The sequence below is a fragment of the Zalophus californianus genome, chromosome 11, assembly GCF_009762305.2.
Source record: "Zalophus californianus isolate mZalCal1 chromosome 11, mZalCal1.pri.v2, whole genome shotgun sequence".
NCBI lineage: Eukaryota > Metazoa > Chordata > Mammalia > Carnivora > Otariidae > Zalophus > Zalophus californianus.
In genome coordinates, this window is record NC_045605.1 from 54,157,943 (window position 1) to 54,183,252 (window position 25,310).

At 44.4% G+C, this 25,310-nt stretch overlaps 1 pseudogene; it reads left to right on the top strand.

The window, feature by feature from the left end:
- The first annotated feature begins 1,369 nt into the window (after window positions 1-1,369).
- Window positions 1,370-11,610, top strand: LOC113913686 (annotated as a pseudogene).
- Window positions 11,611-25,310: the final 13,700 nt, after the last annotated feature.

Consider the following 25,310-nt stretch of genomic DNA (forward strand, 5'->3'; position numbering starts at 1 on the left):
TAAGAACCGCGTGCTTGGGAGGGCAGGGGCTCCGTCTTGCTCTTTGTACCCCCAGTGCCCAGCACACAGAAGGTGCTCAAGAGATGTTCGAAGGACCTCTGCCACCTGCAAAATAAGACCTTCTTACTCAATGATGTCCTCTCTTGCTCAAACTCCCTCTTGCTCCAAAGTCTTGCTCAAACTTTTCCCTAGAGAATAAGAAACATTCCAAAGTTCCTAGCCCTTTACAGACAGGCTTCAACCTACTTTAAGAGCATGAGACTGCCTGGAGACAAATCCTGACTCTGCCACTTAATGGCTATGTAACCTTGGACAAGTTCTTTAATCTGTTTCCTTCTCTATAAAGTGGAGGTAATAATGCTCACCTCATAGGGTTGTTACAAGGGATCAGTGAGGAATACATCTACAGCTTTTTGAACAGTGCCTAGAGTAAGTGCCACACTTACTACATTAGTTATTATCATCATCACTTTCTGTCTTCATCTTTTACTTCTGTCTTACCTGCCCACTCTCTCAGTGTCCCCTGCATAATTCACATGGATTTCCATCTCCTGACCTTTGTCCAAGCCACTCCCATTGCTTGGAGTGTCCCACCCTCTCCTCTCCAGTGACCCAAACCCTGCCCATCCACAGTGGACACCATTCTCACCCTCCACCACCCTCCCACTGAGCCCTTCCTCCTCTGGTCTTCCAGTGCCCTTCTGGTTGGCATCTCCATGTATCTGAGAATCGGATCATCACATGTTCTGTTTATTCATATACTCTGTTAAGCACCTGCCACATTCCCAACCCAGGACAGGGCTCTGGGAAATCAAAGATAAACCCAAACATTCCCCCCCACTCCCCATGGGGAGTACAGTGGGATAGAGACAGGTAAACAAATTCCAATATCGTGGGCAGTGCTAAGGCAGACCTGGACCACAAATAGGATGGCCTGCTGTAGCTACAACTCCCCAGTGTACACACCACTTTCCAGGGTACAAAGCACTTTGCTTCCTTTTTCTCACTTAATTCTCACAGCATGCTCTGAGAGAAGCAGCATGGGAGGGGCTTTTTTCAGAGACAAGGAAACTGAAGTACAGAGAGAGGAAGTGACTGTCCTGTGACCACACTGCGTGTAAGTACATGCCCGGCGCATAGTAGGCCCTGGGCTATTGAATTAAATGTCATTTCATTCAAGTTAAGTGGCCAAGTGGAGGCAAGAACCCAGTCCGAATCCTCCTTCAGGATTATTTCTACTCTACTGTGAGGGCAGGAACAGAATTGGGTTTCCAAGGGCCAGGACTCCAATCCAGGCTTTTCCACCAATATTCTAGGTGACCTCAGGCAAATCCCTTCACTGTCCTGGTCTGAAAGCTTTCTTGGCAAAATGCAGCAAGGTAAAGTTCAGCTCTACCAACTAGCCATCTCTTCTAGCCAAAGCTGGATAGAAAAATGATCCTCCTAGCTCTGGAACTATGTGAGCAAAGACCACAAGTCCCTTGATGGGGCTGTCAAGGGGGCTTCAAGCATGGGACTGGCCCTGTGTGTCTTCTCCTAGCCTTTCATCCTGTGGCATGATACTTGGTGATGGAGCTGTCCTGGGATTTTTGTACCTTCCAATGTGAAACAATGGACTCTACTAAGTGCTGCTGGGGCTAAAACCACCAGGCAAAGTGAAGTCACTCAGATGGCATGTCACACCCTACTGGCACTCCCCTGAGTGAAGTCTGAAAGCTTTTGTGAGGGTGAGGCTCATTCCCCTGAAATGTGGTACCCCCACCTCCTTGGAAGAAGAAGTGGGTTAGACAGGCTGAGTGCCCATCATCACTCCCGAGCAGAGAGACAGGCTCCCTTACTGAGAGAACTATCAGAATGTGACATCCATTATCTATTTTTTGGCACAGGACCTGAGAGTGTTGTGCTAGAAGGAAACATAACTGACCATGAAAGGCAGAGAGGAAAGAACTGGCCTTCAGTCAAGCAGACCAGTCCAAATCTTGGCTGTGCCATGTGACCCTGGCAAGCACCATCATCTTTCTGTCTCAATGACTTCATCTACCAAGTGGGGATAAAAATACCTGTATTTACCTACCTGCTGGAGTGATTATAAGGACTAAGCGAGAAAATGCGTGGAATGTGCCTGGTTCCCTCCTCTTTCCTTTCTCTCTGCACATCTTGCTCTCCACACTGGATAGAACTCTATCTCTAGATAGGTCTCTAGAAGCAGGGACCACTTCTCACACCCCATATACACACCCTCATCCTTCAGCACACTGCCTCCAAGGGGAGCTCCTCAGTTCGTGTTTGTTGAATGAATGAGTGAACTCCACTGCTTTCTGCATGAGGAAACAGGTCCAGAGTGGTGGAGGGACTTGACCCAGTTACATTGCCAGGGAGGACCTCAGAACATCTGATTCCCAGCCCTCTCTCCATACACTACCTTGTGCATGCCATGTTCAGCAAAACCCTCTTTGCACACCAGATTCTTTCTTCTTTCAACCTCTTGGTTGGTGAGTGACAGCCTTGGAACCAGACCCCAGATCTGTTGGGCTCCAGAGCCATGAGCACATTTCACAAGGCCTATCAAAAGCTCAAGTGGGGTGTAAGCAACCTTTCAGATCTGTTTCTTAGCCATGGGTTTAGCTAGTACTGGAAGTGATGAGCCTCAGTTGGGATGATGCCTCACCACCCTACTTCCCTGCATAAATCTGACATTGAACAACAGCCAAAATCTGAGGCTGAAGGCCAAATGACCTTGCCAGCTCCCCTTCGGCAGATCCTTGTTGCCAAAAGCAAAGAAAAAGGACATACTCTCTTTCATCATTTCTAAGACATATTTTTTTTTCAAATTTTAGAATCCCTGAAACCAGAATGGGACCTGACAATAGAAAATATCTTGCAATTATAATTGGCAGCATTTATTCTTATGTGGTGGAACATAAAATAAATTTGTGTCTTGAAACTGTCTTAGATAAAGCGAGATCCAATCTGAGCTGCCCAGACCAGTGTCACTGCAGATCTGTGCGCTGTTTCTTTCCCCTGGGCTATTTGGAGCTTGGAGGCTCACTTTACTCTGAGCTCTGCCCCTGGCACCCTCCAACGGGGAAAGTGGCCAGGGCCACAAAGCTGGTCAGTGGCAGGGCTGGGTCAGCTTCCTGTGGGCTGGACCTGTCCTCCCCAACTCTCTCCCCAGTGCCCAGCTGGGCACTGGGCCCCCCACAGGGCCCCCTCATTCGATGCCAAGAAATACGATTGACAACAATAAGGGCTAATACAATGGAGCCAGCAACATTCCAAGTATTTTATTGTCATGAGTATTTTTAATCCTCACCAGAGCCCTGTGAGGTAGGAACAATTTTTTATCTCCATTTTATAGGTGAGTGTTATGGGATGAATGTATCTTCCCCAAATGCACATGTTGAAGTTGTAACCCCCAGTACCTAAAAATGTAACTGTATTTGGAGAGTCTTCGAAGAGGTAATAAAGTCAAATGAGGTCATTAGGGTGCACTCTAATCCAACATGACTTGTGTCTTTATAAGAAGAGGAAATTTGGACACAGATAGACACAGGAGGGAAGACCCAGTGAAGACCCAAAGGAGAAGTCTGCCACTTGCAAGTCAAGGAGGGAGGCCTCAGAAGAAGACGACCCTTGCCAACACCTTGACTTTGGACTTCTAACCTCCAGAACTATGAGAAAATACACTTTTGTTGTTTAAGCTACCCAGCCTGTGGTACTTTGTGAGGGCAGCCCTAGCTGACTAGTCCAGGGAGGAAGTGGAGGCACAGAGAAGTCAAACAACCAGAAGAGGCTGAAGGGGGTTTATAGGCAGTTGGCTCCACAACCCATGCTCTGAACCACCACCTCCACCACAGGGAACGCCTCATGGCTCCAGCCCAGAGCAGTGCCACTCCCCAAGGCTGCCACTGCTTCTCAGCCCCCAGGCAGCCTGGCCAGCGTGGATGGGCTCCTAGTGACCCCTCTGACTCCGATTCCTCCAACTGAGTGTGGTGAGTAACACCAGCATGGGCCTGGGGCACAGATGAGAAGACAGACCGCAGTGGTGGGGTTGAGAACAGAAAATACACACACACACACACCTTGTTTCCAGGGTTCTTGTCTCCTAGAGTACTATTTTTCTGTCTCTTCACACTGCCTTGAAATTACACCATTATGCAAAGACAGTCGGATGCTCAACTCTGGTATGTATCCTGCCATTAAAAATCCAGTGCCAAGTAACAACTACCACTGGCCAGGCACCATCAGGAGTGTTACCTGTATGATCTCATTTAATCTTAACAACAGTCTGAGCGCTCATTAGCATAACACCCATTTACAAGTGAAGACACTGAGGCCCACAGAGATTAAATGGCCTAAAGGAATGCAGGCAGAAAGTGGCAGAGCTAAGATTTGAGACCAAGTCTATCTGACGCAGAGGCTCAGAGCCACCAAGTCACACAACTCCAGGGGATTCTACTCACCTGGAAGAAGAGAATACAATGTGACTACTGCTCCTTGGGGTTGTGCAGCCCCCAGCCCTGTAAGCCTCCCCTGTTCCCACCCTCCTCCTGTTTCTAATCTAAGGATGTAGATACCGTTTCCTGAGGCCTGGGGGCACAGATCTTAGCCTGTTTTCCTGGCTGACAGTACCCACTGGGGAAGACTGGCAAGGAAACAAATGATTTCTACTCAGTGAGATTCCTGCTCTGTTAGAAAGGCAGAGAGGAGAGGGGTGAGGGAGAGCTATGAGAACCAGGGACCGCACTGGGAGAGGAAACAGGACGAAATGCCTCACCAAGGAGGACCTCCTTGTGATGGGTATTGAAGGATGAGTAGAAGTTTCATAGGCAGACAAGGCAAGGAAGGGCATTTTAGCCATGAACAACATCATGTGCAAATAATAACAACAATAATAATAGCTAATGTTGATTAAGCATGCATTAGGTATCAGGCACAGTGCTAGGCACTGTACTTGCACTATCTCATTCAGTCCTCACAACAACCTATGCAATAGATACTACAACTGAAGTTCAGAGAGGTTGATTAACCTGCTCCAAGTCACACAGCTCGGATGTGGTAGGACCAGGATTCCAACCCTGATCTGCTGTCTCAAAAGCCTGTGTTCTCATCACTGCTATATTTTTGTATTTGTACAGAAGCCTGGAGTTGAGAGTTAATAAAAGAACTTTAATGTTTCCTTAGTAATTTCTCTGATTTTTCCAACTGTGATTAATGGTGATCAGCTCTTTCTCTGGCCTTTTCTGACCAGATGGTGGGGGCGCTTTCACATCCAGGGACACAGTGGACTCAAATTTGGCTGGGAGATGGGGCAGGATGGGGCAGTGAGATAGGGTAGAGCTTGTTTGTTTGGAAGCTTCTAGGGCCTTGTGAAATGTTCAATATTTTTTTCTTTGCCTTAAAGAAAATCCAAACAAACTAGAAAACATTTCCTCTCTAAAGGCCCCACCATTTTAAAAAAAAGGAGGAAGATTCATTTAGCGAATTCCATCCAAGTTGATTTGGTGCCCTGTTGGCCAGAGGCCCCAGCTCAAGTTTTGAGTGTTTTGTTCTGCTGTTTTTGAGGACTGGGTCAGCAAAATACAACCCAGGATTGTTTGTCTATTTTTCCCTGTTGCCTCGTGACTCCCAGACAAGACTTGCCAAAACTCACTCTCCCACCAGCACTCTCAAAGAGGTCATTTTTGGGGTGAAATGTAAGACAGAATTAAGAAAGGTTCAAAGATGCAGGAAGGCTTTTCCATACACAGACAGGGTGGTTGTGTATTAGAGGGGGCAGGGCTGGGAGTCAGGAGTCCTGGGGGCTAGCCTTGGCTCTTTCTCTCACTTGTTTTGTGATGTGAACAAGTCCCTCGGCCTCTCTGGACTTGTTTCCTTGTGTGTGAAATAATGGGGTCAGTTACTCATTCAACAAACACAAAGGACCTTCCACATACAGGCACTATGCCAAGGGTTGGGGATACCAAGGCATGAGATGGGGTCCCTGATTCAGGAGAGCTCCCAGTGCAGGGCTGGGAGTAACTAGTAAAGGGAACAAAAAGGAAAGAGGGGCAGCCTCCCTCCCTGGCTGGAGAGGCAGGTGGGGTCAGGGACACAATATCTGGGCTGGACATTAAAGGGCAGGTAGAGCTTGCTAGAGCCAGAAACTGGGGAAAGGTATTCCGGCAGAGCCCAGGCTGGGTGCCTGGAAAGAGCAAGGCCACCTCTGAAACAGAGGCACTAGATGGGAAGGAAGGTGGGGGCTGGGAATGGTTGAGGGTCCAGGCAGACTACCTGACTTCAAATCCTGGCTCTACCACGTGCTGGCTATGTGACCTTCAGCAAAGTATTTCTCACCTCTGAGCCTAATTTCCTCATCAAACAACTAGGGATAATTACACTCACCTGACAGAGTTCTGTAAGATCAGAGGAGTCAATGCACATAAACACTTAGAACAGCACCTAACACCTGTTAAAACACTCAATGCAGGATAATTATCAATATTGCTGTTATTCTATGCAGACAGTTGAGGCTAGGGACTAGGTAGAGTCTAGGCTCAGGAAATAAACTAAAATGTACCCTGGAACCAGACTATGAAGGGTTTTGTGTGGGGTAGTTTCGTTCAATTCAATCATTGAGTGTTTCCCATGTATTCAGCACTGGGGATATGGTGCTAAGCCAGAGACACGCCCTGCCTCTAAGTCATTGCCACAGAGAAGGGCTGCTAGGGGGTGTCAAGAGGGGGAAGCAGCAGAGGTTAAATGCAGTAGAGGCAATCCATGAAGGCATGTGCCTTTTACCATCAAGCATCCTTTACATAACAGAAAAGGGGCCTGCCCTCATGTGGGCACATTCAAATGTGGATAGGTACCCCCTCTTATAACTCCACATGGCACAGCTGTGACCACACACAGGCAGTGAAGACTTGCCCTAGGGCTCAGGGCATGGCAACATGGAAATAAACATTAAGGACAACAAGAGTTAGATCACCTTCGGGTCAGGTCTACTCCTCTTTGGCTTGGAACACCCGATAGGAGGCTTCACTCTGTGTGTGCATCAGAGGCCACCAAAGGTCTTATTCAGCCTATGCAGATGGCTCTGAGACCCAACCCCCAGAAAGAAACCCAGAGAGACAGCTGGTCTTTCACCTGCCTGTCTCAGGCATATCTTTCACACTGATTTTTTTCTCTGGAACTTAATTGTTCTCTCACAATTGTCACAAAGGATCATCACCCCCTCAAAAAGAGACTTGTCCTCCCACAAGGATATCCTTACCCTATGACTTCAGGATATCCAGTCGCTTAGGAAAATAGACAATAAACTGACTATAGTAGAGGCTGTGATTTGCTCCGCAGTATCTATTTCTCCCTACTTTTCTGTAATAAGAAATGAATTTTAGCTTGTCCACCCAAAAGAAAGACCATATTTCCCAGCCTCCCTTGCAGCTAGGTATGGCCATATGACTAAAATGTGACCAACAGGATGTGAGAAGTGGTGTGGGTTACTTCTGAGGCATGTCCCTCAGTTGAGGGAGTGGGCCCCTCTTTGCCCCTCCCTTCCATATACTGGCTGGAATAGCAGACACGTGGCAGGAGTAGCCATCATGGACCATGACGCAAAGGCCATATGCTGTGGATGGTGGAGCCACGATAGAGAAGGAACCTGGGCCACTGACATCACAGAGTGCTCTATCAGTCCGGGACTGATGACTTTCATGATTCTATGTAAGAATGTCAGCCTTATCAGCCCATTTTTTTTTACATGTAACCAAACCTAATAAAAAAATACTCCCACTCTATCTATACAAGAGAAACTCACATATAAGTTTCAGTAGAGGGATTGTTTCAGTACACCAAGCCAAGCTGAAGTTGATCTCACTGCCCTAAGCCTGGTCCAGTGAGCCCACAGTGAGCTCTGAGGTCCAGCATTCCCCTCACCCCTGGGTTGTTTCAGCTCTGCCAGAAACAAAAGCTTTGTCTGAACCCCAGTTTCCTTGCCTGGGTACAGAAGACTGTCTAGCTCTGTCAGTCCTTCTGTCTACACTCTGGCCCCTGGAGCCATCTCTCCAGTCATAGCTTGAGACTCTGCTTCCTAAGGACAACTTCCCTGGAACAAAGATGTGTCTTGCCACCTGCTATGATATGGGCATTGCAAGCAAGGTATTTTCAGTACAAATCGGGGAAGCTCTTTGACATGGCTTGCTGAAGTGTTGCCTAAGGAGTCCAAGCTCTCCTGGCAAATCTGACATTAGGTAGTTACAGCCTCTGTTGCCTGCATTTTCCCACATATTAAATAGGCAGATAACTGGGAACCTCACATTGATCCTCATCTGTCCCCTAGCTTACATTCAGGATTTATGGAATCATGGTGTTCATCTGATAGAGGAAGACGCTTCCCATGATATGTGGTGCATGCTGGTTCCATCCGGGAATTTTCAGTGTTCATGAACTTCACAGGAAGGGGCATAAGATGCTAAAGGTTCATGGGGTAAGATGCAATAACAATCATCTCCAAAGGGGCTGGGGCAGGGGGAAACATTAGCAAGCTCTGGTCTCCATTTTCCTTACAACATGCTTATCATAAGATATGGGTTGTCATGACAATTAAGGGCTGGCTGTTGGGCACTGGAAGAAGACTGTGTCATGGTGCAATGGAAGATAAAATATTGGAGACATAGACAGTTTGATGGAAATATACCTCACTGAGCTCAGTGGAAAATCCAGAGCTTGTTCCTATGATGTCACTAAGTATCATGAGCCCACTCTAATACCTGGTGCTTCCTCATTTATCCTCAGGACCCCCAGGGGTCAAGTCCTTTCAAAAGGGGCTCTTAATGAGGGAAAACATTTCCACTGCGACTCCTACAACTGCACCCAGCCCCGTGCTCTAATTTGGACCCCAGATGCCAGTGCCACTGTAGGTCCCATTCAAGTGAGGACTAGTATGTTCCACAGCACAATTTTCCTGTCTGTACTCTGCCCTCCCCTCCACGCTACCTTACAAATGAGTCCTCGGCATGTCTCCTGGTCAGGCCCAGGAAGCTATAAGTACATATGAACTTCCCCCATTCTCTTTATTCATTCCAGTGTGCCAAAGCTTCCCAATTCTTTAAGATCTAGTTCAAATGGCCCCTCCTCCAGGAAGCTTTCTTTAGTTCACCCCCTAAGCGCCTATTGCTATTATTAACAATAATAATAACTCATTAAGCCCTTACAAAGAGCCAGGCACCATGCTGTTATTTACAAACCTAATCATTCAATCAAATCCTCTCCATGACCTCATGCGATAAGTGTTACTATGTCAGTTCTCTAGATGGGAAACGGAGGCTGAGAGAGATGAAGTGCTGTGCCCAAGGTCAGAGAGCTAGTCAGTGACTGAGTTAGGATTTGAGCCCAGGTGTATCTTCTAATAATCATCGTGTGTGGTGTACTCTCTCTCACACTCACTTCGTGGAACTGCCCTGGCTCTTTACCTACAAGTGTACCCTCTCTTAGGATATGATCATTTCCTGATCCACTCTGGCTTTGGCCGCCTCTGATTCTGGGATCCGTAGAGGGAGCAGTGAAGGGGATACAGGGTCTTTTTCGTGGCTCTCTAGGAAGCACGATCAGTGCTTCTGTGGTTGGTTTCATTTCTAAAAGAGTGCCTCCCTCTCCCCGCCCCCCAACCTCAGCCCTTTATGCAGGGTGCAGCTTTAGAATTCCTGGACTCAGCTTCTGAATATCGATTGTGTGCAGGAGCAAGTCAGCAATTTGTGGTTTCCCGACAATGGCTCTGTGTTTCTATAATAGAACTGGGCTTGTTTGCATTTCTCTCATAGGCAGGGCACAGGCCTGGGCTCTCGCCTGTCCTTTTGCCTGGTGACCTGGAGTTATTCTGTCATCTGCCCCAACCCTTCAGAGTGGTGAACACAGCACAAGGCAGAAGGCTGAGCTCTGCTCTCAGAAAGCTAAAACCCAAACAAATCTGCAGCTCTTGCCCAGAGAAGGGATTGTTATGATGCCTGGTCTTTTAAATAGGTATTTCGGTACTTTAAAAGAAAAAAAAGTGGGTTTAAATCCAGGATGGCCATGTTGATAAGGGAGTAGGGAAGCAAGCACCTCTTACACTGTTGCTGGGATATAAACTAATGTGATTTTTTTTTGAAGGACTAGTTAGTACTGTTTATTGACATTCCGAATGTGCAAATCCTTTAATGCAGCACTGCCAGCTCTAAAAATTTATCTTACAGATGCTCTTGTACATTACTCTTTGTACGTATATATCTCTCTATATATAAAAAGATATATACGTACAAAGATGTTTATTCTTTTATTATTTATAACAGCAAAAAAATGTTAGGAATCTAAATGACCATCAGTCGGGGACTTTTTAAATAAATAATTGTTTAACCGCACGATGGAACATTTTGTAGCAATTTTTTAAAAGAAGTACATTTGGGGGCACCTGGGTGGCTCAGTGGGTTAAGTGTTCAACTCTTTATCTCAGGATTGTGAGTTCAAGCCCTGCACTGGGCTCCATGCTGGGCATGAAGCCTACTTTAAAAAAAATAAAATAAAAAAAATAACAGAGTAAGTACGTTTGTATGTGAAGAAATGGAACATTCTCCAAAATACACTGTTAAATTAAAACAGCAAGATTCTTGGCAGGGGCAGAGAGATAGTGGGGAAACTGAATGTGAAAAGAGGTGTGTGTGTGTGTGTGTGTGTGTGTGTGTGTGTGTGTGCACGCGCACGCGCATGCATGTGTGTCTACACATATAGAACAAAATCCAGGAAAGTCATTAGGAAATTATCAACATTGATTACTTCTGAGTAAAAGGCCTGACCTTCTGGAGTAGGAGGGAAACTAACTTTTCAGTGACTACCAATTTGAATTGGTTTAACTTTTTTCCCAATGTACTTAATTACTTTTACTTAAAAAGCATCCAGGTTGGAAAAATATATTCTTACCCCAACCGAATCCTGCTCTTCTAAACTGTTGCCAAGTCATTCTCACTTACTCCCATAAACTGAGCTGCTCTAAGCGCTCGACCCCCTGTGGCTACAAAAGATCCACTTCCAGTACCCACCCTTAACCCATGAATTCCTTCAGCTTCTGTTCTCTGCCCATGAGGCCCTGGGCCCAACCCCCTCCCTCCTGCTGCTGGATGGCCTGGAGGAGTCCCTCATGGAAGACTGGGGGCCCCAGGGAGTGGCCTACTTGGCTGCCGTGCTTCTAGACACAGCTGCCCACTTCAGCCACTAGATTGGACCTGGCCAGGGCTGTGGGCTCATTGTGGCCCTCCAGATCCAGGAGGAAGGAGACAGTGGGGATGCCCTGCAGCTGTCGCTGCTCCAGCAGTATTTCCCTGCCCAGTGCTGGCTGCAGGTGGCTACACGAGACCCAGGACGGCGCTGCCTCAGGCCTGCCTGGATCCAGGTGGGCTGGGCCCTAGAGCACAGTGGTGAGTGGCTTTCCAACCAGATGGAGAGATGACAATCACCCCATGGCCTACCCAGGCTGGTAACCCCAGCTCAGACAGTGTGACAACCTCTCTATGCCTCAGTTTCCCATGGCTGGAATACTTACTTCAGGCACATGTGCAGATTCAAAGACCTAAAGAATATAAAGTGCTTTCTCTCTTTTGAAAAATAGCATTATCATGAACCTATTATGCCCAAGCAACGTATTGTTTTTGCTCTTTTGAACTTCATAAAAAGTTTTATGATAAATGTAATCATCTGAAACTTCCTTCTTCTCACACTCAATATTATTAAGATTAGTCCAGGGGCACTTGGGTGGCTCAATTGGTTAAGCATCTGACTTCAGCTCAGGTCATGATCTCTGGGTCCTGGGATGAAGCCCCAGGGCGGACTCCCCACTCAGGAGGGAGTCTGCTTGTCCCTCTACCTCTGCCCCCACCCATGCTCTTTCTCTGTCAAATTTCTAAATAAAATTTTTTTAAAAAGCAGCACCTGGGTGGCTCAGTTGGCTAAGCATCTGCCTTCAGCTCAGGTCATAATCCCAGGGTCCTGGAATCAAGCCCTACATCGGGCTCCCTGCTCAGTGGGGAGCCTGCTTCTCCCTCTCCCTCTGCTGCTCCCCCTGCTTATGCTCTCTCTCTCTCTGTCAAATAAATAAATAAAATCTTTAAAAATAAAAAATAAATAAAAAAAGATTAGGCCACATCTTTTTTAGTTCATTCCTTTTTCCCTACCGCATATAATTCCATGTGTGACTATACCCCAATTTATTCATCAAACTGGCTTATTTACTGCTATGAACATTTTTTTTTAAGACTTTATTTACTTGAGAGCGCAAGACAGAGAGAGAGAGGAAGAGCATGAGTGGGGGAGAGGCAGAGGGAGATGGAAAAGGAGACTCCCTGCTGAGCAGGGAGCCCAACTCAGGGAGCCAAAGGCAGATGCTTAACCTACTGAGCCACCCAGGCGCCCCCTGCTATGAACATCCTTGCACACATGTCCTGGTTCATGTGTATGAGGGTTTTTAGGGTATATACTAGAGGCGGAATTGGTAGAGCAGAAGGTCTACATATGTTCATCTTTCCTTGGTTATGTCAAACTTTTAAAAAGTGGTTAAAACCAGAACTCCCAATGAGTCACCTGATGACATTGGTCATATCAGAGTACTTTCTTAGAACAGGGCCTGATTCAGAATAAAGCCTTACAAATTAAAACAAAAAAACAAACCAAAAAAAAAAAAAAAAAAAACCGAGCTACTACTGCATCAAGCACAATGCTCTTACTTTATGTATATTTTCATGTGTAAGGTAAGTAAGGATCAGTATCTCAATTTGTAGCTGAGAAAACTTGGAAATTAAGCAAATTCCTGTGATGGTTAGTTTTATGTACTGATTTGGCTATACTATAGTACCCAGTTATTTAATAAAACATGAAATCAAATCTAAGTGTTGCTGTCAGGTTATTTTGTAAATGTGGTTAATACCTACAATCAGTTGACTTTTAGAAAATGGAGACTATCCTCAAAATCTGGATAGGACTCATCCAATCAGTAAAAATGCCTTAAGAGCAAAATTGAGGTTTCCTGGAGGAGGAAGAAATCCACCTCTGGCCTGCTGCTTCAGCTCCTACTTGAGAATTTCCAGCCTTCTGGCCTGCCCTAGGATTCCAGCCTTGCCAGCACCCATAATCCCAAAAGGCAATTCTTTGCAATAAATCAATCTCTCCCCCACCTTCCCTTCCCCTCCCCTCCCTACCCCCCTTATATGAACACATATTCTCCTACAGATTCTGTTTCTCTGGTAGAACCCTGACTGATAACCTTCCTGAGATCACAGGGCTAATAAATGACACAGATGGGGTTTGAATCTATGTCCATCTGTCTTCAGAGTATTTGTCACCCCACCAGATGCCAGAGCAAGCTTAACAAAACACAGATGGGTTCATGTGACCAGCCCATGGGAAGGAGTCCTTTCATTGATTCCATCACCTACAGGATAAAATTAAAATACCTAGCATGACTGTGTCAAAGCTCTTTTGGTGGCAAGTGACAGAAGATGCAACTTGAACTGGCTTGAGAAAGCTTAACACAGAAGAGGGGGCATGTGTACCTACTGCCTTACATACTGGAGAAGTTAAAACAACGTGCTGGTTTTGCCAGAACTAGTTTCTCTCTCTCCATCACTCAGCTTTGCTTTCCTAATTTTTTTTTTTTTTTAATTTGTAATCTCTTTCTTGCTCATGCTATCCATTCACAGCGGCAAAATGGTTGCTGTTGCTCCAGCCTGCATACTCCCAGGTCCAGTCCTACGGAAAAAGGGAGTTCACTAGAGTTCATTGTGGGCGCCTGGGTGGCTCAGTTGGTTGGGCGACTGCCTTCGGCTCAGGTCATGATTCTGGAGTCCCGGGATCGAGTCCCGCATTGGGCTCCCCTCTCAGCAGGGAGTCAGCTTCTCCCTCTGACCCTCCCCCTCTCATGCTCTCTCTCTCTCAGATAAATAAATAAAATCTTTAAAAATAAAAAAAAAAAAACGGGAGTTCATTTCTCGCATATCAAAAAGGAGAAGGTGTAGGAAAAATTGAGCTTTGGGGGCTCTGATTGGTCTGCTGTGGACACGTGTCATTGTTAGCAGGGACGTGCTACTCATCGGCTGGTCTGGGTCTGCGCTGTGTGTATGGATGGGGCCCACTCTACTCAACCAACATGGACTGATAATAAGGTAGAGTAGATCCCTGAGTGAAAATCAGGAGTTGTCACTGGAAGTAGATGAATGAGTGCTGCGCAGTCCACACTGTCTACTCCTGCGCCATCCAACCTCGCGCTTCCTCAACTCCTTCTCCTACCCCATATGACCTACGCTCAAGCTTTCCTCAGTCACTCGCCATTCCTTGAACACACCTGAAACCCTCCTTCCTCTATGCCTTTTTCCTGCTTTTCTTTCTGCCTAGAAGGCCATTCTTTCCCACCCTCCTCCTAAAAAAGATTACCTTTCTTTCAAGACCATCTCAAACAATAACTTCTCCTGGAAACCTTAGTGGATACCCCAAAATGAATTACCCTCTCCCTCTTGTTTTTACAGATAGTTCTTTGTTTTTTGTTTTTTGTTGTTTTTTTTTTTTTGAGAGAGAGAGAGAGAGAGCACACACATGGGGGTGGGGGTATAAGGGAGAAGGAGAGAAAGAATTTCAAGCAGTCTCCATACCCAGCACAGAGTCCAAAGTAGGATTCAATTTCACAACCCTGAGATCATGATCTAAGCTGAAACCAAGAGTCAGACGCTTATCTGACTGAGCCACCCAGGCGTCCCCAGATAGTTTTGTTTTTACATGCAAACATTAGCACATTCTTCCTGATGATATGATGATTTAAGCACCTGACTAGTTTCTCCTAGTCTGTAAGCTCCTTGAGGGCAAGGACAACACATCAATCCCCCTCGTAACCCACACAGTGCCCATTATAGTATATTGAATATATTTGTTTGAGCAAATGTTTATAAGGCATCTGTTCTGTGGCAGGTTCTATGTTGGGTTTTGAAGAAAACACTATATAAAAATACAACTGGACCACATTTGCTTCTATCTCAAATGGAATAGCAATTCCTTTCAGGAGCCACTTAGATTATAGGTGTGACAATAGTAAGCGAGAGCAACAAATCCAGAATTTGAACACAGACAGTCTAACACTAGAGTGTACAATCTTGGCCATCTTCCTGTGGTTACCATCTTCCAATGATTAGAGCATAGAATATGGAATCCCACAAACCTGGGTTCAGTTCCTGATTCCATGAGTTTCTAGGGTCTGACCTTAGGTAAGCTGTTACATTTTTCCAAAACTACAATGTCCTCCATCTATAAAGTGGGCATAACATTTATGTCTACCTCATGAAACTGTTGTGAGAATTAGTTAATCCATGTAAAGCATTAGCTCAGTGCCTGGCACAGAGTCAGAGCTAGGTAAATGTTTCTATTATTCTATTCCCCAGAAACTTTGAGCCCCTCAGGTATGGTTTGGAAGGAAAAAGCTAAACAGAGATAACATAAAATAAGAATTAGATTTTGGGCCAGGGAGAAGAGAGAAGAGGAAGTAGGGAGTTAAGGAAGTGAGCAACAGAGTGGGAACTCTGAAGGAAAAGTCAGCCCATGAGAAATTCTGAGTGACAACGTTGGCCAATTAATGAGGATCATGATGATAATCACAGTTACAAAGTGCTTACCACGTAACAGGCAGTTCTAAGTATTTTTCACTCAGTTCTCAAAATAATACTATGAGACACATGCCATCATTTTCCTCATTTTATAGACAAAGAAACTGAACCCCAGAAAAGTTCAATCACTTGCCTGAAGTTCAACAGCTAGTGACTGGTAAAGCGAAGATTCAAAACCCTACAGCCTGATTCCCAGGTCTTTCTTCTTAATCATCATGCTATATGGCAGAGGGCAATCTGGGGGAGTAAAAAAAATTCAGAATTCAATAAAATCATCCAAACTGGGGACCAAGTTTTCTGCAGAAAGATGTCCCATCCCAGTACCATTTATTGAACACCTGCTATGTGCCAAGAGTTGCTTTTGGTGTTCACATGTATCACTTAATCCTCACAAAAACCTTAGGTGATGGGAACTGTCAACCCCAGTTTTAGATGATGAATTTGAAATTAAGTAATTTACCCAGGGCTACACAGCTAGTAAGCAGAACCAAGTCTGGAACTCAAGTACATCTGCCTCTAGAACCCTCACTCCTGCCCTTACAGCAAAATTTGGAAACAACTTAAATGCCCAATAACAGAACAGCTGAGTAAATTTTGGCTCTATCTACTTGTGCAAATTCAGCTTCTAAAACTTAGGATTTTATTAGCATGGGCAATTTTTCTCATACTAAGTGAATATTTTAAGTGAACAGATAAAATTGCCTTTATAGCCTGACCTCAGCTAGGTTAAAATAGGCATTAAAAAAAAAAAAAAAGATTGGAAGTAAATGTGCCAAGTTGCCTCTGGGTAGTATAATTATGGGTGATAATTTTCTCCATGTCTTTATACTTTTCTGTCCTTGATAAATTTTGTACAATGAACATGTAGTATGTTTATAATCAGAAACCAAAAAAGGAATAATTTTAAGAACTAGGCTCCACGTTTTCTTTTTTGAGGGCCCTTTTCAGTATGACACTGTGGCAGAGATGCAAAGGAGACTGCATGCACAGACTCTATCGTTGTCCTGTGCTGATGCCAGAGTCTCACTAGCAAAAGAACAGAATCCTAATACCTGAGACAGGGACATGTTAGCAGGGAACCTTAGACCCCGAAACTCTAGATTCTCTGTCCTAGCAGAAGCAGCCCATTCCTTCTTGACAGAACAAAGCAGTCTCTCCTTGTCTTGAGATGCTACAAAAGCCTGAACTAAGGCAGGTACTTGATAAGACGACACTTGCCTTACTCAGTATCTGACCCATTGGCCCACTGGCTGCCAGGCTAATAACCAGAGTCAGGTATTGGCCTGGGCTGGAAAAGAAGGGCTCTGTCCTGGGAGGAGATGATTTCTACACCAAACGTATTGTGGGCCCTGGCTGATGCGTGCTGGAAGGAAGCAGGGGAACACGTTTGGAGATGGATCTTGAAGGTATTAGACTTGGGGGAATGGAATACAATGTTGGATAGTGGAGAAAAAACCCTCAAGATTGTTGGATATGGAGCGTGAGCGGACACCGATTATACCAGGGGCCCCAAAACATCATTAGGGGCCTCTGGTTGGAGTGAGGAATATGGAGCCCAAGTAATAAAAGGACTTCTAGCCCAAGCCCTTGTCACAATGGTGAAATACCTTCATAAACCTACCCTGTAGTTAATCCCCAAATTTTTAAGGGTACAGATTGGTAGGGATATATTTAGCACATATCAGAATCTTTGCCTTCATTTCCTGATCTTGATAATAAAAAGGGCCAACTGGAAGCCCATGATATTTCCCAGCCAGCCCACTGCTGCAGCCAGCCAAGAGGGTACATGAGAAGCAACACTGCATCCAGAAGGAACTGCAGAGATTAGTACTATCATAGAAGACTTAAAGGATGCAACAGTGTTCATCCCATTATATCCCTATTCAAGTCACTTCTCTGGCCTCTGCAAAAAGCAAATAGGCCCTGGCAGATGATGGTGGACTATCATAAACCTAACTGACTTATAACCTTAATTGTAGCTGCCATGCTAAATGTGTTGTTCTTTTTTTTTAAGGTTTTATTTATGTATTTGACAGAGAGAGAGAGAGAGAGAGAGAGAGAGAGAGACAGTGAGAGAGAAAACACAAGCAGGGGGAGTGGGAAAGGGAGAAGCAGGCTTCCCGTTGAGCAGGGAGCCCAATGCAGGGCTCGATCCCAGAACCCTTGGATCATGACCTGAGCTGAAGGCAGATGCTTAATCACTGAGCCACCAAGGCACCCTGAACATGGTATTCTAAGTGTAATGCAACCTCTGGCACTTGAAAGGTGACTATTGATCTGACAAACATGTTCTTCCCCATTGCTAAAGAGGATCAAAAACAGCTTACCTGGGGTGCCTGGATGGCTCAGTTGGAAGAGCATGTGACTCTTGATCTCAGGGTCATGAGTTTGAGCCCCACATTGGGCACGGAGCTTACTTACATGCATACATATATACATACATACATACATACATAAACAACAAACTTAAAAAAATTTACCTTTATCTTAAAAGGATACAAGTCCACATTCACTATCTTGTCCCAAGTCTATGTCAACTCTCTTGCTCTGTCACAGAGTGGTCTATAGGCCCCTTGATCATCTTCTCATTCCAGAAAACATCCAACAGTGGTCCACTAGAATGATGATATCATGCTAGCAGTCCAGGTAGGCAGGAAAGTACCTTATATGCCTCAAAAAGACATGAGTTTTCCAGATGTTGGGAGATAAACCCCATGAAGATTCAGGAGCTTGCCAGGTTAGAGAAGTTTTCAGAGTGGCTCAATGGCCTAGATTATGTAGAACATCCCATCTAAGGTAAAGGACAAGTTTTTGCACTAGCATTCCCCCATCACTGAGAAAGAGCCACAGTGCTTCGTAGATTTTGGAGGCAGCATATCTTATGTTGCTCTGGTCTATTTATCTGATGACTTGGAAGGCCGTCAATTCTGTTTGGAGCTCAGAGCAAGAGGGTTCTACCAGATTCAGTCTGTAGTGTAAGTTACCTTGATACTCAGGCATATGACCCAGAGCTGTCGGGCATAAGGATGCTGTGTAGCATCTTTGGAAAACTCTATAAGGAGAGTTGCAGGGCACCTGGGTGGCTCAGTCGTTTAAAGCGTTTGCCTTCAGCTCAGGTCATGATCTCTGGGTCCTGGGATTGAGCCCCCATGTCTATACTACCCAAAGCAATCTATAGATTTAGTGAAATCCCTATCAAAATACCAACAGTATTTTGCACAGACCCAGAACAAACAATACTAAAATTTGTATGGAACCATAAAAGACCTCAAATAACCAAACAATCTTGAGAAAGAAAAACAAAACTTGGAGGCATCACAATTCCAGATTTCAAATTATATTACAAAGCAATAGTAATTAAAACAGTATGGAACTGGCATAAAAATAGACACATAGATCAATGGAATAGAACAGGAAACCCAGAAATAAATGCACAATTATATGGTTAATTAATTGTCAACAAAGGTGGAATGAATATACCATGAGAAAAAGAGTCTCTTCAACAAATGGTATTGGGAAAACTGGACAGCCACATGCAAAAGAATGAAACTGGACCACTTTCTTTTACCATACACAAAAAATAAACTCAAAATGGATTAAAGACCAAGGGGCGCCTGGGTGGCTCAGTCGTTAAGTGTCTGCCTTCGGCTTAGGTCATGATTCCAGGTCCTGGGATCGAGCCCCGCATCGGGCTCCCTGCTCGGCGGGAAGCCTGCTTCTCCCTCTCCCACTCCCCCTGCTTGTATTCCCTCTCTCACTGTGTCTCTCTCTGTCAAATAAATAAGTAAAATCTCTTCTAAAAAATGGATTAAAGACCAAAATGTGAGACCTGAAAACATAAAAATCCTTGAAGACAGCATAGGCAGTAATCTCTCTGACATCAGCTATAGCAACATTTTTCTAGATATTGTCTCCTGAGACAAGGGATATAAAAGCAAAAGTAAACTATTGGGACTACATCAAAATAGAAAGCATTTGCACAGCGAAGTAAACAATCAACAAAACTAAAAGGCAACCTACTGAATGCATGAAGTTATTTGCAAATGACATATCCGATAAAGGATGAGCATCCAAAATATATAAAGAACTGATATAACTCAACACCCAAAAACAAATAATCGAATTTAAAAATAGACAATAGACATGAATAGACATTTCTCCAAAGAAGATATAATATGGCCAACAGACATATGAAAAGATGTTCATCATCGCTTACCATCAGGGAAATGCAAATCAAAACCACAATGAGATATCACTTCATACCCGTAAGAATGGCTAAAATAAAAAACACAAGAAATAACAAGTGTTGGTGAGGATGTGGAGAAAAAGGAACCCTCTTGCACTGTTGGTGGGAATGCAAATTGGAACAGCCACTGTGGAAAACAGTATAGAGTTTCCTCAAAAAAGTTAAAAATAGAACTACCCTACCATTGCACTACTGGGTATTTACCCCCAAATAGAAAAACACTAATTCAAGGGATACATGCAACCCTATGTTTATTGCAGCATTATTTACAATAGCCAAATTATAGAGGCAGCCCAAGTGTCCATAAATTGATGAATGGATTAGGAAGATGTGGTATATATATACAATGGAATATTATTCAAACATAAAGAATGAAATCTTGCCCTTTGCAATGACATGGATGGAACTAGAGAGCATAATGCCAAGCAAAATAAATCAGTCAAAGAGAGACAAACACCATATGATCCCACTCATATGTGGAATTTAAGAAAAAAAAACAAGCAAAGGAAAAAGAGAAAGACAAACCAAGAAACAGACTCTTAACGATAGAGAACAAACTGACGGTTACCAGAAAGAAGGTGGCTGGAGGGATGGGGATGGGGATTAAAGAGTATACTTATCATAGATGGAGCTAGAGAGTATTAGGCTAAGTGAAATAACTCAGTCAGAGAAAGACATATACCATATTTCGCTCATATGTGGAATTTAAGAAACAAAACGACGAACATAGTAGGGGGGGAAAGAGAGACAAAACAGAAAGCAGATTCTTACCTATAGAGAACAAACTGATGGTTATCAGAGGGAGGTGGGTGGGGGAATGGGTGAAACAGGTGATGGGGATTAAGAAGGGCACTTGTGATGAGCACTGGGTGTTGTATGTAAGTGATGAATCACTAAATCCCACACCAGAAACTAATATTACACTGTATGTTACCTAAATAGAATTTAATAAAAACTCAGAAGGGAAAAAAAAGATGAAAAAAATTAAAAAAAGAACTCCAGTCAATAAAATGTGTTTGAGATTATTCTGCTAAAAATAATTAATTAATTAATTAAAATTTGGTGGAAAAAAAGGCCAGTTGATCCATATTATGGCTGTAGTTCTGCAGATGATGCCCCCAGGGAAACTGGGTAGAGAACATGTGGGATCCATATTGCCTCTAACAACTGCAAGTATGTCTAGTTATGTCAAAATAAAACATTTCATTAAAAAAAAAAAAAAGCCAGTAGCAAAGACCAATGCTGAGCTTTCAGCATAACATCAATCCATAAGGAAACCAGTCAGCCTCTTGGTGGCAAGTTGATTACTTTGAACCTCTTCACCTCTGGGAAAAGAAGTGAAATTATGCCAATTGGATATAATTTGGAATATAATTTTACCTTCAGTGCCTATACGAGAACTACCATCTGAAAGTTTCCAAGGTCCCTACGCCCACACAACATTGACTCAGAACAAGGGACCCACTTTTAGCAAAGGAGGTGCTGATTACAGGGATCCGCTGATCATATTGTATATGTCATCACCTAGAAGGATTATTACCAGAATGGTGGAATTTTCTTTTAAAGCTCAGTTAAGAGCCAGCTCAGGAACAAACCCAGTGGTAATGACAAACAGGCAATTACAGTAAGTATGACCTGTCAAGGGGAAAGCAATGATAAGGACTTCTAAGATGAAGGTCATAGTCCCCCAGCTACCACCACCAGGCAAGAAACCAAGACCAGCCAAACTGTGGACTGAGAGTAAGGAAAATCTAAACTGGATGGCAGAGGAAGGTGATGATGAATATCAGCTACAGCTCTGGGACCAACTGCAGCCACAGGAATTGAGACTTGTTTCACTAATTCTCTTGGATTATTAAGTGACTGCAGCGAACTTATAACCCCAACTGAGATCAAGAGTTGCACGCTCTACTGACTGAGCCAGCCAGGCGCCCCACCCGAGCAAGTTTCTCAACCCATCCAATGCTGTCTGCTAGTAATGTTTACGTAAATGAGATGCCTTTTGTATCGCATTTAGCTCAATGTTTGGCATAGGTAAATGCACGCTAATAATCAAATAATTGTTACTAATCACATCCTAGTTCATATGGAACTGGGCACCAATCAAATATTCTAAGATTCTGTGGGTTATACCTGTTTTTGCCTTTATTTTTAAGTTACCCCAGAACCCCTAAAAGCAAAGATGAGTGAAATGGGGGTCCTGGCAGCAGCAACAAAATCCATTATAGAAAACAACCCATTGGATACCCTTCAGCTCTCAAAAATATAGGTTGCTGGCAGAGTGGCTTAGTGATATCAATGAACTAAGAATAAATGAAAACCAATCATTTAGCTCTCATGAACTTTTGCCTCTGAAGACTCATGATAGGTAGCTCAAGTTGTAAGGCCCCAAACAGGGGAGAAACAGCTATGACTGAAGCTTTACCAAGAATATGACATGGGGTCCTCAATTCCTTCAGAAATCCTACAGATGGGGCACCTGTAGGTGGCTGAGTCGGTTAAGCAGCTGATTCTTGATTTCAGCTCAGATCAGATCTCAGGGTTGTGAGATCAAGCCCTGTGTCAGACTCCGTGCTGGGCATGGAGCCTGCTTAAGATAGATAGATAGATAGATAGATAGATAGATAGATAGATAGATAGATAGACAGATAATAAAGACAGAGAGGAAGGGAGGAAGGAATGAAAGAAGAAACAGAAAGAAAAAGAAAGAAAGAAAGGGAGAGAGGGAGGGAGGGAGGAAGAAAGGGAGAAAGAGAAAAAGAAAGGGAAGGGGAAGGAAGGAAGAAAGGGAAGGAAGGAGGGAATGGAGAGAGGCAAGGAAGAAAGAGAGGGAGGGAGGAAAGGCGTGAAAGGAAAGAAAAGAAAGAAAGAAAGAAATCTACAGAAAGTTTCAGGAAACTCCAAAGACAATAAACCTGGTCAATGAAGTGGGTGTGTGCACAGGCACAGACACACACACCTGCCTGAGGGCTGGGTATTAGACTGATGGGTTTCATACCTAAAGCTGGTGAGGGATAAAAGGCAGCTCACCGAACATCCAGCTTGCTAAGGCAGTAGAGGAAGGTGAGGCTTGTGCAGGTGGAGAAACCTGGTATCACTGAATCAGAACCATAGGCTAGAACAATTCCAGGTTGGCCCTCTGCTTTGAAATCACTTCTTGTGCAGTGGCAGTATGTAGCCAACGAGGTTTATCTGAGGTACAGTTATGGCTAACTGAAAACTTCCCATTACCCCCTTCCCCCCCACCTCCCCGTGATGATATGAAAGTACTTCTTAGCCAGGCAGGTGGGTTTTAATAATAAGCTACCCAGCAGGCCAGCCAGGTCCCCAATATGAAGCTTCAGATATCGGGAGGGGATTAGAACCAAGTGCGGTTGGTGGAACAAAAAGGAATAACTAGAAGCCACCTTCTCATCTTATAGCCAAGGTACAGAGAGGAAAAGACACCTGCCCATGGATACACAGCAAGTTAAAGGCAAAACCGGGACTAAAATTAGGGCTTAAACCCTTGGTCAGCCTCTTTCTTTTGCATTGCAAAGATCCCTGGGAACCATCAAATCAAATTACCATCAACCTCTTCATTCTTTCATTCTGTTTTTCCAGTTAATCATTCCCATCAATCATCAATTCATTTACTCAATCAATGTTACTAAGGCCCCTGTGCAGGGAGCTATGGTAACCAAAATGAACCGAATAAGACCTGATTCAGACCATGGGTAAAACACTCATAAACACATAGTTAGGTAAAGGGATGGGGAAATTATTATCCTAACTGCTGGCTCCAGAATTCCTCTTCGGAAAGGACTCGCCTTTGTTTGGGAAAACACTTTGATAAGCTCTTGGGTAGAAGGAGAAGCCATGAGGAGAAAGTGCCCTGGATCTGCTCTGCATGAGAAAGGCTCTAGAAGAGATTTGTTCCCTCAGAGAGAAAGGGAACATCAGCGAAATGGGGGAGGGGGGGACTGGTACTGCATGAGCAAAGGGCAAAGGGGGGAACACCCCATGACCAAGTAGCCAAAGAGGACTGAAGAGGGCAGGGTGACTCCCCGGGACTTTAAAAGATTTGCTGTGTGATCCCCAGCTCTTCAGTAAAGCCTTCTGCATTCCTAAGTACTGTGTGTGAGCAGATTTTGCTTAGAGACCAGTGAAGGAGCAGAATTTCCCATCTGGATTACAAGATGAAAACACAGGCCACACATGAGGAAGTAGGAAGCCCAGGAGAAAAGAGCTGATGCGACAATGTAAGTCTGAGAATCGGCAGAAAAATGAGGGAGGGCTTTGGCTTCCACAAAGCTGTTAACTTGGGAGGAAATGGTTAGGCAAAGTCAATTTTACCTAGATTTTAAGAATCTTGGAGGCCCTGGCTGCCACTGGGGTTGCAATTACAACAGCTACCGGTAAATTCTCTAAAAGGGAACCTGCTCAAATTGCTTTGGGAAAATTTCATGGACTATTTGAGATGGGTCATGAAGGCATTGTGGCAACTTGTCAGACTGGAAGAATGCAGCACTTTGGAAAGAGGGAATGGCCTATGCAGAGGCACAGGTGTATGAAGAATGTGGTGTGTCCAGAGAAGAGTGAGAAGTTCCACGTGGCTAGGACAGGTTTGGTGAAGGATGCTAGATGAAGTGAAGCTGAAAAAGCCAGCAGGGGCCATGTCACAAAGGCCTGAATGACAGCTTCAACTTTTACCTGTAGACAGGAAGACCTGCACTATGGAAGATGACACTGGAGGTGGTACGGCACCAGGTGATTTGGTTATTTCCTCCTTTATGCACCTTTATGCCTTGCACATACCTCTAACTACTGCGACTATCACCCTCTACTGGCAATTGATCATGTGGTGTGTGCTTTGGAAGACCCTGAGCTCCAGGAAGGCTGGAAACCTCTAGACGATCCTGAATTCAAATCCTACGTCCTCAACTTCCTGAGTGTCCTTGGGCCAGTTATTTAACTGCCCTGAGCCTGTTTCCTCATCTGCAAAGTGGGAATAATCATAGTACTTATCTCAAAGGATAGTAGTGAAGATAAAAAGAACCGAGATGTTCAGCATGGTACCTGCATACATTAGTTCTTAGGCAAAGCCACTCTTGTTCTGACTCACCCTTGAAATGCACAGCCTAACAAAGGACCTGCACATCTTGGGAGGAAACATGAGGGGGACAACTGTTGATAAGGAGGACAAACCAGACGTGATACATGAGGGGCCCTCCCACAAGTCTCTTTTTTTTTTCATCTAGATATAATCATGCTCCTGATATCACAAGAATATGGCTGAGACATCTATGATAGTTTTATTTTTTAAGATTTTATGTATTTATTTATTTATTTGAGAGAGAGAGAGAAAGAGAGTAAGAGAGAGAGCACGAGCAAAGAGAAGGGGCAGAGGGGGAGAGAGAGAAGCAGACTCCCCGCTG